This window comes from Nicotiana sylvestris, chromosome 4 (assembly GCF_000393655.2).
Source record: "Nicotiana sylvestris chromosome 4, ASM39365v2, whole genome shotgun sequence".
NCBI classification, from domain to species: Eukaryota; Viridiplantae; Streptophyta; class Magnoliopsida; order Solanales; family Solanaceae; genus Nicotiana; species Nicotiana sylvestris.
Window position 1 is genome coordinate 52,075,989 of NC_091060.1, and position 15,116 is coordinate 52,091,104.

At 32.2% G+C, this 15,116-nt stretch overlaps 1 pseudogene; it reads left to right on the top strand.

Moving 5' to 3' along the window:
- Window positions 1-10,279: 10,279 nt before the first annotated feature.
- On the top strand, window positions 10,280-11,160 carry LOC104222234 (catharanthine synthase-like; annotated as a pseudogene).
- Window positions 11,161-15,116: the final 3,956 nt, after the last annotated feature.

The window sequence follows — 15,116 nt, forward strand, 5'->3', positions numbered from 1 at the left end:
TTTGGTGTTAAAGTGCAAAAGCTAAGAACTGACAATGCTTTTGAACTTGGTAAAGGTACACAAGAGTCTGTATTTTTGACTTCCCAAGGGATACTTCATCAAACATCTTGTGTTGCTACCCCTCAACAGAATGAGGTAGTGGAGAGGAAACATAGGCACCTTTTGGAGATTGAAAGAGCTCTCCTTTTTTCAATCAAAGGTTCATATTGCCTATTGGGGTGAATGTTTACTAACTGCAACTTTTTTGATAAACAGGTTACCTTCTAAGGTTCTTAAAGGCAAAACACCCTATTCTATATTATTTCACCAGTCTCCTTCCTATAACACTCTTAGAGTTTTTGGGTGTCTTTGCTATGTTTCTACTCTATCTAATGGAAGAAGTAAATTTGATCCAAGATCAAAGGCTTGTGTGTTTCTGGGTCATCCCCTAGGACAAAAGGATTATAAAGTTTTGAAAATAGATACAAAGAAGGTCATAGTTTCCAGGGATGTGTACTTCTATGAAGACAAATATCCTTTTGCCTCAAATCCTACACCTCCATATCCACATCCCATCCTTTACAATAATCCATCAGAAGATGTCAATTTTCCTACATCTACATCATCTTCTTTAGAACCTCATTCCCATGTATCTTCATCACCAACTCCAAGCACTGAACATTCACCTCTATACCATAGTCCTCCACCTGCAACATTTCAAAGCAACTTTGAGGGTTCTTCGATATCTCAAATTAGATCCAAGTCAGGGTATTTTTTTGAATTCAGCTTTATCTCTAAAACTCATTGCTTTTTGCGATGCTGATTGGGCATCTTGCCCAGAAACCAGACGTTCTGTAAGTGGTTTCTACATCGCCCTTGGAGATTCACCCATTTCATGGAAATCTAAAAAGTAGGCATCTTTATCTTTATCTTCTACTGAGGCAAAATATTGATCCATGCGGAAGGTAGTGACAGAGTTAACATGGTTAACTCGTCTTCTTCAAGATCTATCCATTCAGCCTTCTTTGCATTTACCAGACCTCTCTAACAACAAATTGGCGATTCATATCGCCTGTAATCCCGTCTTCCACGAAAGAACCAAACACGTAGAACTTGATTGCCATTTTGTGCGGCAATAGTTCCTCTCTGGTCTTATTTCTCTATCTTTCGTGCCTTCTCAATCTCAGCTTGCCGATCTTTTGACAAAACCTCTTTCAGGGCCCTCTCATCGATCGATTCTTAGAAAGTTAGGAGTGTCATCTTTCCCCTCCAACTTTGGGGGGGGGGGGGAAGGGTGTTGGAAATCAATCGATCTCACCATTGACAGAAGAAGAAAGAGGAACAAAGGTCAAACAAAAGAAGCAGATAGGTTCGCTCAAAGGGAAATGCTCGGACATAACAAAGCCTTTTGATTTTTTGATCTCATATGAGAGAAGACATGTGTCATCATCTCAGCAACTAAAGGAATTCTAATTGATCAAATTTGAACCGTCTATAGTGGAGCTCAACTCAAGAAGCTTCTCACATGTGTAGGAAAGCTCACACGTACTAAAAATAGTAGAGAATATTATTTGGTTAGTTTGTTAATTTTAGTCTAATGTAAAAGTGACAAGTGTACAGATATTATAGGATTCTTTTATTTTCTATTTTCTTTTTTAATTTTCTTTTACTAGAAATATACTTGTATATGAACTACTCAACCGGGGTAGTTGGGCTGCAGTGCCAGAGACATACTGCGCGTAAATATGAAAGAATAATGAAGAACACATGTAGAAATTTTCTGTATTTTGATTGCTGCATAGAAAAATCGAAATTACAATTACATGTTCGATGTAGGTTGTTTAGTTAGGGCAATAAACATTCACGAAGGATAAAATTCTCAAAAGGCGTTGGTTGGTTTCACCATAAAATTTTACATGGCTGTTCATATTCTTCCATCGTGTTAACTGATGACATGTGTACTTGGAGCTGGATCAGGATTTGATGTTTATTAGTTCTGAATTTATTTTCGAATCTATAACTCGTTTTTGTTATTGAATTCACAATTAGAAGACTTATAAATAAAAAAAGGTCAGCTCGGTGCATAAAGCATCCCACATTCTCGCAGGATCGGGAGAAAAGACGCACCCCAAGGGGTGTGATATAGATAGCCTACCTAATGCAAGTATTAGTGGATGTTTTTGCCGCTCGAATCCATAACCTATAAGTTACGGACAACTTTACGTTGCTCCTTGATTCCCTTTTAGTTAAAAGACTTATAAATATTTAATCGATTTCCTAATATATAAGTCTAAGAAAAAGTCACAGTACAAGTTAGTAAGTACGAGGTTCTTTTCAACCTATAACCAATATTGTAGTTTCTGTGGGAAGAAGCCGATTTCCTGTTGTTGATTCCAAAAGATGGATTAGAAAATAGAAAATGGTCAAGTTGACCCTATACCATCCAAAAGTGAATAATCTTTCTGTTAATTAAACTTACTTTTGGACTAATTTTAGCTTTGCCGTCACAACACGTTCTCATTTTACTGTTAACTCATAACAAGGATAATTCTAAACCATAATCAACGACTAAAAGTTGAGGACAGATAGAGTCACCCATTCACATTAGATACGAGAGACAATGTGCTAACGAAAAGTATAAATATATCAAAAGTATAACGGATAGCAAAGTTGAGCAATTTCGCATAATACATGGGCAAATTTGGGCATTTTCCCTCTAGAAAACTCTTCCAATCTCTTCCCTAACTACCTTGGTTCTAACTTAGACAGTTAGACTCATGCTCTTTCGGCTATGGACTCTCCCTTGGGCTTTCTTCTTGGGCCAGCTATATGAGAATGTAAATTTTGAAGGGTAATTAGTGAACTGCATATGATAAAAGGGTACTTTAGTAGGATGCAGTTAATCATTTTTAATTGTTTTGAAACGAATAAGCAGAATATAGTTTCAACCTTCTCAACTTGGCCTCCACCCCAAATTAATTTGGATAAATTATGTGAATATGTTGTATTTATTCTCTTCAAGCTCAATATTCAGAGAATTCATCATTATTAGATTAACTTTACACTAGTCGACCTACTTAGTCCTTCCTATGTAATTTTTTTCTGGTTTAGAATCAACAAATCTTACGGAATTCCATAATCAGAATTAAGGGGAAATTATGTTCACAATCGAAGATATTGTTTGGCAAATATTTTGATGATGGTAGCACAAGATTAAAGTATAATTTATCTTGCTAATGGGAGTAACTTTACTACAACTTCTTGTGCTAGTATACTTAGTGTATATTAAACGGACCAAGTAAAAAAAAGATATTTTTGTACTGAATAAGTATAAAGCATTTTCTATAATTTATTAAATGAGCTTATACTCCTAATCTTGATATAGTTATTATGATCAATGTGATTTGTTTAATGTTTTGATTTATTAAAAGGCACAACTCTATTCAGAGTTAGTGTATGCCTAATAGATTCGACAATAACGAATAGCGTTTATGAAATAATAATTAGCTCATAGAACCCGTGACTCGGTCTTGAGTTTGATGATACCCCTTTATGTAAGCTTATAAGTTTTCATGTGAAAACTCAGCCGGTGGATTTTGTATCCATCACATGAAATAGTTTAAGCGGAATTATAAAAGATTTAATTAGTTGATTAAATTAAATTATCAGTGATTTAGTTTAATTAACTGGTATTTGTAATTTTAACATGAGGAGTTAAAATAAGTATTAGTGAATTTTTGAAATTCATATTGAGGAGTTCGATTGCAATTTTTTAGTAGAATAAACTGCAATTAATTTTAGTAGAATCTAATTCTTCCGAATTTTCGAATTAATATTATAATTAGTAGCCTCTTATTGTTTATGTGGTCCCTGCTTACCTAGTAAAAACATGGATAGACTTGGGTAAAGTGTGACTTGGGAGAAAAGACACCCTTTTCAGTTAGAGTAGGATTCTACTTGCACTAGCAGAATCCTACACATTTTTGAGCCCCTTTTTGGCTGAATTTCGGGTATATAAGGAAGATATTTTTCACCCAATAACTCACTCTTTAGAATTGTATTGTTTTGCCCGCTCAAACAATTTCGTCGAAGGTCTTACAAGGAGCATGGTAGAAGACTGCATCCCTGGATTCTTGCTCTGTGGAGGACACGTGCAATGTTTTCAAGAGGTTAGTGCTTCTGATCTCCAAATTATATCATTATCTGGTTTACATGTTTGTGATATCTGCATTGGATGCTTGCTTCCGCTGCGCGTGTTCTATCACCTGGGAGTATTTATTATATTTTTAATGAACATATTAATATTAATAAGGTCAATTTCATTGTTAATTAAAGCTAAAATATGAATTTTTTTAATATGTGTAAAAACGGTTAAAAAACCAATTAAAGCGGACCGGAGAAACTAATACGATACCACATAGTCTTGCTTAATATGGCTTCAAATTGACCCAAGACCGTAGAGACGCCAACTAACTTAAGTTTTTCAGGCGTGTAAGTCAAGAGGCATTAATGAAAGAGGAAGAAAATAATTGATAGACAAAAGGTTACTCATAAAATTAGTGTCTTTACATTCACACGGAAATTAGACCTTCTAGAAAATAAAAATAGGCTGAGAAGACGAAGAACGAAAGGTAAAAGTTAAAACACGCAAACGAGAAAAATATGGACCACTCTATATTTGGAAACCGGGCATTTAAAACGAAAAGAATGGGGCTCTATTTTAAGAAAGGTAAGTAGGAATTCGTCCCAGATAAACTACTGATCTAGCTCTTTCGCATCGAGGAAAACCCCTATTTCCTCTTTCAGGTTAGGCGCCCTTTGCTCGAACGAAAGAGGGGTCTTTGCCGGGACCGATGCTAGTAGTTAGATTCAATATTCAAAAAGTCTTAAATAGAAGCCAAATCCAGCCCTGGTACTCTTGAATAAGGCAAGGCTTTTCCCTATTCCCTATCAAAAGCACTTTCAGTAGAAAAATGAATTCGTCTCAAATCAAAAGAAGAAGACTCCGCACCTTCAACTAATTCAAGCAATTCAGTCAGTAGGAAAGTCATATCACTGAACATTGGATTATATACAACCTCGTGAACATTACAACCAATCAATCGAGAGTCTTCTACTACTCCGACTAGAGTCGGCAAATGAGGGGGGCGAATTAAAGTCGAGCCTAAATCAATAAAATGGATCAATAATATAACCCGTTTAAAATTTGTTTGGCCGAAATAAGTTGGTCAAAGATGAGGTCAAAGATGAGGTCAAATAATGAAGAAAGAATTACAAGAAAATACACATCACTTTGCACCATAATAAAAAATGGCTCATATTTTTAAGTTTTACCTCACTTAGCTCATATTGTACATTTTTGAAAATAGTAGCTCTTGCAAATTCAAAATTTGTGTTCTTGCAACCATTGCTTCTAAAAGCGATGGAGTTAAATTTGTGTTCTCACAACCATTGCTTTCACTCTCTCTCATTCTCACTTCTTTTACATATGTTTTAAGGGGACGCTCGCCATTACTGCTTCTCCCCCTATATCACCTGGTTGCAATGTAAAAAAATTAAAGAGTAAAAGTCCACCATTGAAGGCCATTCAAAGCTTTGATTTCGAATAAGACTTTTTGAGTTTGTTAGTTGTTTGGATTGGGTATTGTTCCAATTGATTGAAAATATCAAAAGAAGTTCAAAATTTAAATTTGAAGTGATTTGGAGTAGATTTGAACAAGATTTGAGTTAAATTTCATAAAGGACGCAAGGAAGAAGACGAAGTCAGTTTTTTGTACAATTATGTATAATCTTGTATAATAGTGTATATGAGTGTATAAACACATCTTATATATTATTATACACTTTTATACACCTTTATACAAGCGTCTGTAGACGAACTTCTTCCACGATTTTCAGTTGCAATTCTTGTTCAAAATCAGTCCAAATCTCCATTAAATGACTTCAAATTTTATATACAACCTCCTTATACTATTTCTAACAAGTCTAAATAACACTCCACTCCACTCCAAATTTCTCACAAAATCAAATTCAAAATTTAAACCCACATATTTAAGCTTGTTAAAAATCTAATTCTTACCACCCAAATAAATTTGATTTGTTGAACTAATATTTGAGTCACAGTTACTTATTCGAAAATTAACTTAAAAGCTTGAGCAATCTTTTTAAAAAATTAAGTAGTAATTTTGAGAACCTATTGGAGTTGGATGTTGAATCTTAGCACATTATTGTTGGGCTAGTTGGTTGTAAATTAAAATAGGGGTTTTGACACAGTTACCCACAAAAATAAAATTATTTATTCTTGTCTACCCATTTATTTTTCTACCCATAAACTAATTACATTTCCTACCCATAATAGTTTTTGTGGGGAATTTTTTCTTTATTCTCCAATTCTTTTTTTATTTCTATGCATCTTTTTTTCCTTTTTTTCTTTTTTCCTTTTCCTTTTTCTCGTTTTCTTCTTATTTTTTTCTTTTATCCTTTTCTAATTTTATTTAACTTTTTTTTATTCTTTTCTCTTCATAATCTAATTTTATTTACCGTATTCACAATTTTTTATTATTCTTTTTTATACAATAAGAAAAAATAACTGATATAGTAAATATTTGTTCAATTTTTTAATATAACTAGTACAATATACCTTCTGTTTTTTTTTCTTTCTCATTTATTAAATTCAATTATTAAAGTAAAATAATATTAGTTATCACTTGATCTAATTCACTGAATATCACATTGATTGCTGCTGAGCACCATAAATTACATAATCAGTTTCTAAGAATCAACACGTGATTGCCATGCAAACCTTGATCTACTTCCCTATAAATATCAGTACACACTCTACCATTAAGACAAGAGGGGTTGCTCTGATGGTAAGCAACCTCCACTTCCAACCAAGAGGTTGTGAGTTCGAGTCTCCCCAATAGCAAGGTGAGAAGTTCTTGGAGGGAAGGATGCCGAGGGTCTATTGGAAACAGCCTCTCTACCCCAGGGTATGGGTAAGTCTGTGTACACACTACCCTCCCCAAACCCCACTAAGTGGGATTATACTGGGTTCTTGTTGTTATTGTTGTTATACTCTACCATTAGCAGTAATACAACTAGTTATAGAGAAAGAAAACATAATCTACGGCAACCAAATCTCCATATATACTAGTTAGAATAAAAATGACAATAAAATATTAAAAAATACAACAAAAGTATAAGTAGCAAAAAAGACTTCTAGTACCATGTGATGCCAATATGGTATATATGTATACCAATAGAGCATGTGATTTCTCTAGAATATTGCTACAACTATCTGTGACTATACTACTGTACCAAAACATTAAAGGACACAATAAAAGTATGAGAAAATTACATGCTCGTATTGCAAGCTAATATTCACAAAACAACTTGCTCATTTTGTATACTAAGAGGGTATATAATTGTATGGAGTTGTTACATTAATTGCCTATAACTATAAAATCTATTACATAATACATATAATTTATGTCCATCGGCACACAAAAATTCCAGATTGCAACTCATGTTCATATAAATAATTCCATAATAGAATTCACTTAAGATGCAGCTAAAACAACCAAAACAATGTTCAACTACCATATGATACCAATATGGCATATAGCTATATCAACATGGTATACAGTTTTACTAGTTAATTCCCGATAACTATATGACTATACTACCATTATATAACACACATGCATAAAGAGAAAATAAAAAAATAGTGTACCACATATTAATATAATAAGGTATTTCAAGATATTGTACTATATTACTATTATTAAGAGAAAATCAAATATTGTACCAATTAAATGCAGCTAATACAACCAAAAAATGATTCAACTAGCATATGATACCAATATAGTATATAGCTATACTAATAGGGTATATAGTTGAAATGAATTGTATACTAAAATGGTATATTTGTATACTATTTGACTATACAATAAAAATTCGTCTTCTTCTCTGGTTCAACTATATTTCAACCCAAATTTCTAAAATCTACTACAAAATCTCCACCAAATTGACTAAAACTTTAGCTACAACCTCCAATCAACTTTTCAAACAAACTCATAGACGTTCGGATCAAAACAATTAAAAACTCAAGCAAACCAAGTTGTGAGTTTCAAGCTTCAAGGTCCTTCAATGGTGGATTTAAATTTTTGTACAATAAATCTCCAAAAACCAGCATCAAAGGTACAATCTACACATCAAAGAACAATAACTAACGAAATACTGTTGAAATTTAGATCTGACATTTTGAACTCATTCATATGGAGTTTCAAAAATTGTTTCTTGAATTTACAAATTGTTTCAAAAATTGATCAAAGAATTACAGGGGGTTATCTTAAAGAATCCAAAACTATACTATGGACATTTGTTGGTCATTACAAGGAGAGACTAATTAATCATTACCCCTGAAAGCAATTTGACAGTGCCTGTTGTACCAATACGTCTAGCTGCTAGTGGTATGACTCTTGATGGTGATAAGACTTGGGCAAAAGAAAAGTTATAAGAATCTGTTCCCAGCCGACTCTGCAACCAACTCCTCCCTCCGGAGAAGCCATCAGTCGTGAACTTCAAAAATTGGAGGAAGGTAAAATGAGGAAGAAGAAGAAGAGGAATAAAATAAAGACGGGTAAATAATTTGGGGCGCATGGGTAGGAGTAGTAAATAGTTTAGATCCGGGCATTAAAGAGTAAATAGTTTGAAATTAATGGGTATAAAGTGAGATTTTCTTGGGCTATAAAATTAAAAGGTAGGGAGCTCCGTTGTTCTTATGTAAAAATTTTCCAATAATGAATTATAATTCAAACTTCAATCATTCACTCCTTATTTTTTTAATTTTGCCTTTTGAAAATAGAATATAAAATTCTATGTGTGTTGAGTAAATTATTTCAATTTGAGTTCTTTTATGTTAAGTAATTCCTGATCTCGTAATTTACTTTAATATATTTAAATTTGTGTTGCATTTTTATTAATATTAGTTTGGCCCAATAGCTTGATAGGTTATTTCAAATCCAACCTGTTAGATTAATTCAACAGACGGGGTCATAATTCAAGTTTATATTTAAGCAGGTGTGTACATAGGTCGGGTTAATTCGGATTTTCTAATTACCAAATCAAACAAAACTAATTGTTTCGGGTTATTAAATTTAAAGACCAAACCAAATTAATAAAAGTCGGGCTTTTTTAATCTCGAATTTTTTCGGGTTTTTCGATTTTTTCCATAAAGTCTTCATAGAACAAAACATAGAATTTATGCTCCAAAAATTTCTTTAATCCTAGTAAGACAAAACTATATAAGGTGTTTTCAATAAAATAACATAAGTATGAGATGTGTCATGACATTGTACTAAAATATTCAACAATAAAGATAATAAAATTGCATAAAATAAATTTATTAATAAGCCATAATAAAAATAAATATAATTTAAAATTACTAATAAGTTGCTAAAATAAGTACGACTAATAAGTACTATTATTTACATGATTAAACACTAAAAGAAAAATAAGTTATGTATTTTATCAAAACCATGGAAAAACTAAAAAATAGATATCCTACAGCATTTTCATTTATAATATTGATTTGATTTTGGTTTAGGATTTATTTGAGTTCCTAACATTTATGGACTATAAAATTTATTGGAGCATCCAAAAATTATAAGTCTAAGCTTGAAATAATATGTTAAAAGATAAACAATGAAAAAGCTTAGGAAATATGTATAAACTACACTACAATAAATATTTTTATGTATTAAATATATCTGAAACTTCTATACATACTATGTCGGGTTGCTTTGGTTCGGTTTGACTTTTTTTAGTTAAAACCAAACCAAATCAAATATGGTCGAATTTTTTTTTCCAGCACCAAACAATAGTCGGAATTTTTTTCTTGATTTGACTCGAATTATTAAATTGGTGCGATTTACCGGTTTCATTTGTATACACTACTAATTAAGTGGATTCGACAGATAGCTAAAATGTGTCGGTTTTGTCACCTCTATCCGTAGTCCTTTAATTACAGACTAAACAACATTTAATAACTTTAATCAAAAGCATTTGTCTAAACTAACTTTTATAAATCTTTATCTACATGTTTTACTTATTTAAAGCTCCACTAATTAAAAAGTAAATATAAATTTGCAAAAAGATAATAAGTGATTTTTTATTTTTTAATTACTCAAACATTTCAAACCATATATTTAATGTAAAAAAGTATACCGGGTTTCCTCCCTATAAAAATAGATGGCCTCTTCCCTATTTCCAATTGCAAGTAAAAGATACCTTGGTGTCATTTTCCTGTGAATTCATTTCTTGTGGATATCCATTTCTTTCTACGGCCATATATATACTCAACAAATTTTCTACTCATTCTATTGCCATGGCTAGTGATCAAGATAATGAAATTGTCACTGATCTCTATCCCCATATCCGAGTCTACAAAAACGGCCACGTTGAACGTTTCTACCATTTACACAACATATTCTACGTTCCACCTTCACCAGATCATGATCCAGACACTGGTGTTTCCTCTAAAGACATCACTATCTCTTCTCACGTTTATGCTAGGCTTTATTTACCTAAAAACACAACTTCTTCTGACCAAAAAAAAACTCCCAATCATAGTATTTTATCATGGTGGTGGACTCATTCTTAATTCAGCATTCTTTAATATTTTTCACCGTTTCCTTAATCTCTTGGTTTCTGAATCCAATTCAATTGCTGTTTCTGTTGAATACAGATTAGCACCAGAACATGATGAGACAACAGTTTATGAAGATTCTTGGACTGCTCTTCAATGGGTGGCTAGTGGAAAAGATTCGTGGTTAACAAATTATGGTGATTTTAAAAATATTTATAGTTGGAGAAAGTGGTGGAGCTAATATTGTTTTTAACATGGTTATGAGAGCTGGTAGAGAAAAATTAAATGGTGATGTTAAAATTTGTGGTTCAATTCTTGCTTGTCCTTATTTCTTGATCCCATATGAAAATGTTGATGTGAAGGATTTGATGGCTTATAAATTATGGACAAGTGTTATTTGTCCAAAAATAGAACCTCTTGATTGTCCTATGATTAATCCTCTTTGTAAAACGGCTCCTAGTTTATCGGAACTAGGTTCTTCCAATTTATTTGTGTGTCTTGCTGATAGTATCTCTGTCTTTATAACACACTAGTAAACTTTACCGTGCTTCGTGCGGTCTTGATAGACCACATTTTATTTACCAAAATAATATAGCTCTACTATCCAAATATTAAGGAATCGTTTGGTATGAGGTATAAGAAGGTATAATGGTGATATAAAAATTTAATATCAACTTAATACTCTGTTTGGTTATCAAATCAGGTATAAGTTATCCCGGTGCTAATTTTAACACTGGGATAACTTATACCTTATAGAAGATGAGGTAATTAGCACCAGTATAACTTATATCTTCTTCTTAGAAATTATGCAATTGTCATTCTTAATACAATATACCAAACAATGAATAAACAACAATCACATCATAACTTATCTCAATATAATTTATACCGACATAACTTATACTGGCATAACTTAATCTAAAAACGACTAAAGTGTTCTAAAAATTTCTTTTAGTATACAGATTCAAATAGATCAGGCTTTAAGTTTTAATCCTTTAACACTTAATCTTTATCTAATTTTCATATCTTTGAGTTTCATATCTTTATCTAATTTTTCATCCAATATATATGTGTATAAGTATTCAACTTTTCTTTTCTTTCAATAGAGAGTTAAGTGAGTTCATTCTCTTCATAAGAGAAAATCAATCTCTCTTAAACAAATAAAGGTGCTATTATTTTGTTAATTAATATAGTGTAAACTAAAACTCTTTTTTTCTTTCTTTCTTTGTAATAGTCAATCTCAATTAAGAAAATGAATAAAAACTGATAAAGTTATAGAGTCTAGGAAGAACGAAAAGGAGTTACAGTACAGTGAATTCGAAAAGTTGTAACGCAATCGGGGAAGGTAAGAGAAACAAATTAAGAGGATTATAATTGAAATGTAAATGAAATTTGGGAGTGGAATTTAAGAATGTAGAATTGGTTACGTTCCTGATTCTACAATTAGAAATCAAATGAAATCGAATAGTAATTAATTTTGAAAAAAAAAAAAAGACAAACCAGTGAATACATTTCTAGAATAATAATAATATCCTAATTATAGCGTACTCCATATTTTCACAAGGCAGCCTTCAGTTTTTAGGTGTGTGCAGCGAAGAAAAATACTCATTTTCCAGCAGCAAAAACCATCCCCGTGTTCTTTTCCTTCCCTTTCATTCCACCCCGAAACTTTTTATGGATGTCAATCTTGTAGTAATCTGTAGTCCTCAAATACTATGATCAAAGTAATCTGAGTTTCAATATATTTACACAAGAACAATAAAAGAAAGCTTGCAACATTACAAGTCAATTCTTTCACCATTGATTTTGTTGTCTCTTCTCACATTAAGCATCACTTACTTCCAAATGAAATACTTTTACGATCATTCATCAAAATTTCTCGAAATTAAAGTTGCACTCTCCGGTTTCTAGCCATCTCACCCATTATGCACTTGTCTAGTCCCGATCATCTACGTTGTGCCCATAGTCTTATGTTGGTTTTAGCCAGAAATAACACCAACAAAGCTGATTATTCTAGATCCATATTGCAGATTGCATTAGTTTTCCTAACCCTCCAAGCATGGGATCCATTTCTATACAGGATCGAAGTTGCATCAAGGTGCTACAGACAAAAGAAATTACCAATATAGAAAATACAAACTTAGGTATTTTTGAAAATATACATCCAAAGAGACGCACATTAAATGGAGTGCATTAAAGCCAAAAACTAAGAATATTAGTACGACAAGAAGAAGAAATAGAAGCTTTTACAAGAATATCATCTCACCCACAAAATTCTTTTTTTTTATATAATGACTATAACTTAGAAAAAATACGTATTTTGTTAAAATATTTACACACACATATTGTTCAAATGACAGATAATGAAAGTCTGCCCATGAGCTCTCAACATTTCAACTAATTAGATTTTCGGACATCGAATGAGGTGGACATAAATAAAAAGAAATAGATAATTAATATGGGCATTGCATCACAAGAGAAAACTTTAACTTTCAAAAGCAGGAGTCTTAACAATTTTGTAGAGTATATATCATAGACTGTGAGGATGTGAAAACAAACTGAGCTATGAAAAAAACCATTAAGAGAAGGTGCTTTCTCACTTTTGAAGAAATGGTTATGAAACTCACCAAAAAAAAAAGCTATCTTTCCGAATTATTCAGGGGAAAAAATTTAAATTGAGTCAAAAAAATAAATCACAATTTAGTTCAGTTCTCACCAAAAGAGAGATGCATCTGCTAACGATTATTCTTCCACCTATATTCATGACATATCCGCTCATTCTTAGTAGATCAAAACCCTAACCATAACAAACATAGGGTATAACAAATGATTATATTCAAACAAACCCACAAATTTTAGACAACAAACATTATATGTTCAACAATGATAAAATAGCTAGCGATAAAGTTTTAAGATTTCAATGAAATTCAGTGTGGGTATCAGAATAACTAACCTGTAGGAGAGAGAGCGGAACGTCAACTGGGGTTCTTTTTGTTGCTTTTATTGGTAATATGACGGAGCGTTTTTTTCAGTAAAGGAGCGTTTCAATATGGTGACTTTTGGATTTCCAGATACAGCTTTTGGCTTCTGAAAATTTTGAAACTGTTGCTTTCTCTGTTTCCTTATTATTAGGGGCTGTAATTGAACCTAATATTCAGATTTAATAATAAAATATGTTGAATTAAAATTAGAGGAAAAAGATGAAAAACTGAGAAATTAGATAAATACATTTGCTGGGACATGGGAGCGCCACATCAGATTTCAATTCCCCTGCTTTATATTAATATATAAATTATTGTGGTTGGTGAATAATTGATTTGTTAGGTTGGTTTTCAACTTACAACTAATACTAATGTCTTTGTATCGTTTTAATCTTATTCTAATTAAAGTTTTAGTTTGCTTAATGTTGGTTCAAAACTCTTTTCGTACCATTCTTGTGGGGTTACTTTAAGATATAGTAGAATCAGATCGAAGCAATTAAGAGAATTCCCATTTCATAAAATTGTAATTTGAGAGGTGAGTCAACATTCTTTTCAATCACACTTATAAAACATGTGAAAATAGAGCAAATAAGTCTCTTGTCTTTCAATTAATTCTTTTACTTCTGCTTCCCCTTGAATCTAAAGACAAAATTTGATAGCAAGGAAATATCTCATCTAAGAAACGTAATAAAGAATTCATCATCTGCAAACTATTAAAAGTCTAATCTCAAGAACAAACAAAGTAAATTAAGTTGGATATTAAACGCTAAAATGAACGTGTATAAACAGAAATTCAAAATAGGGTCACTTTTCGGGGAGTGCACGGTTAGCCACTAATAACACATGTATTTACTTTTAAGCCACTGTTTGAAATATCTTTAGTCTTTAGCCACTGCTTTAATAAATTTTAACTGCCTGGACGAAAATACCCTTCTGCTCATGTCCTTAACTTTTGAACTTAACTTCAGGACTACATGTCCTTAACTTTTGAACTTGGAACTCTAAGTTCAGGACTTCAGGACTACATGTCCTTAACTTTTGAACTTGTAACTGTAAGTTCAGGACCAAATGTCCTTAACTTTTTGATGTTTTATTCTTCAATACCACATAAGGGGGGGGGGAGTGATTTGTGTGGTACCCAATTTTCGTTAACTTAATTATAGAAAGACTTGGTTCTTCTATGTGTTCTAGCTACTGCTATTTGCGGAACAATAAGTAAAGAAAATAAAGAACACAGAGATTTTTACGTGGAAAACACCTCGCTCAAAAGGTGAAAAAACCACGACTTACTACTCAGTAGGATTTTCCCAAACTTCCACTAAAATCACTGAGCCAAAAACTGCATTTATAAAAACTCTTTGGTAAACCTAGGATTAACTCTAATCCCGTTGTAGCACACAACCTCAACTGTTGCGACAACTTCAAGTTAACTCTAACTTGAACACTCTAAGTACCTAATACAATTGCTTCTATAAAAGCTGAAAGATACAATGTAAAATCACCTACTA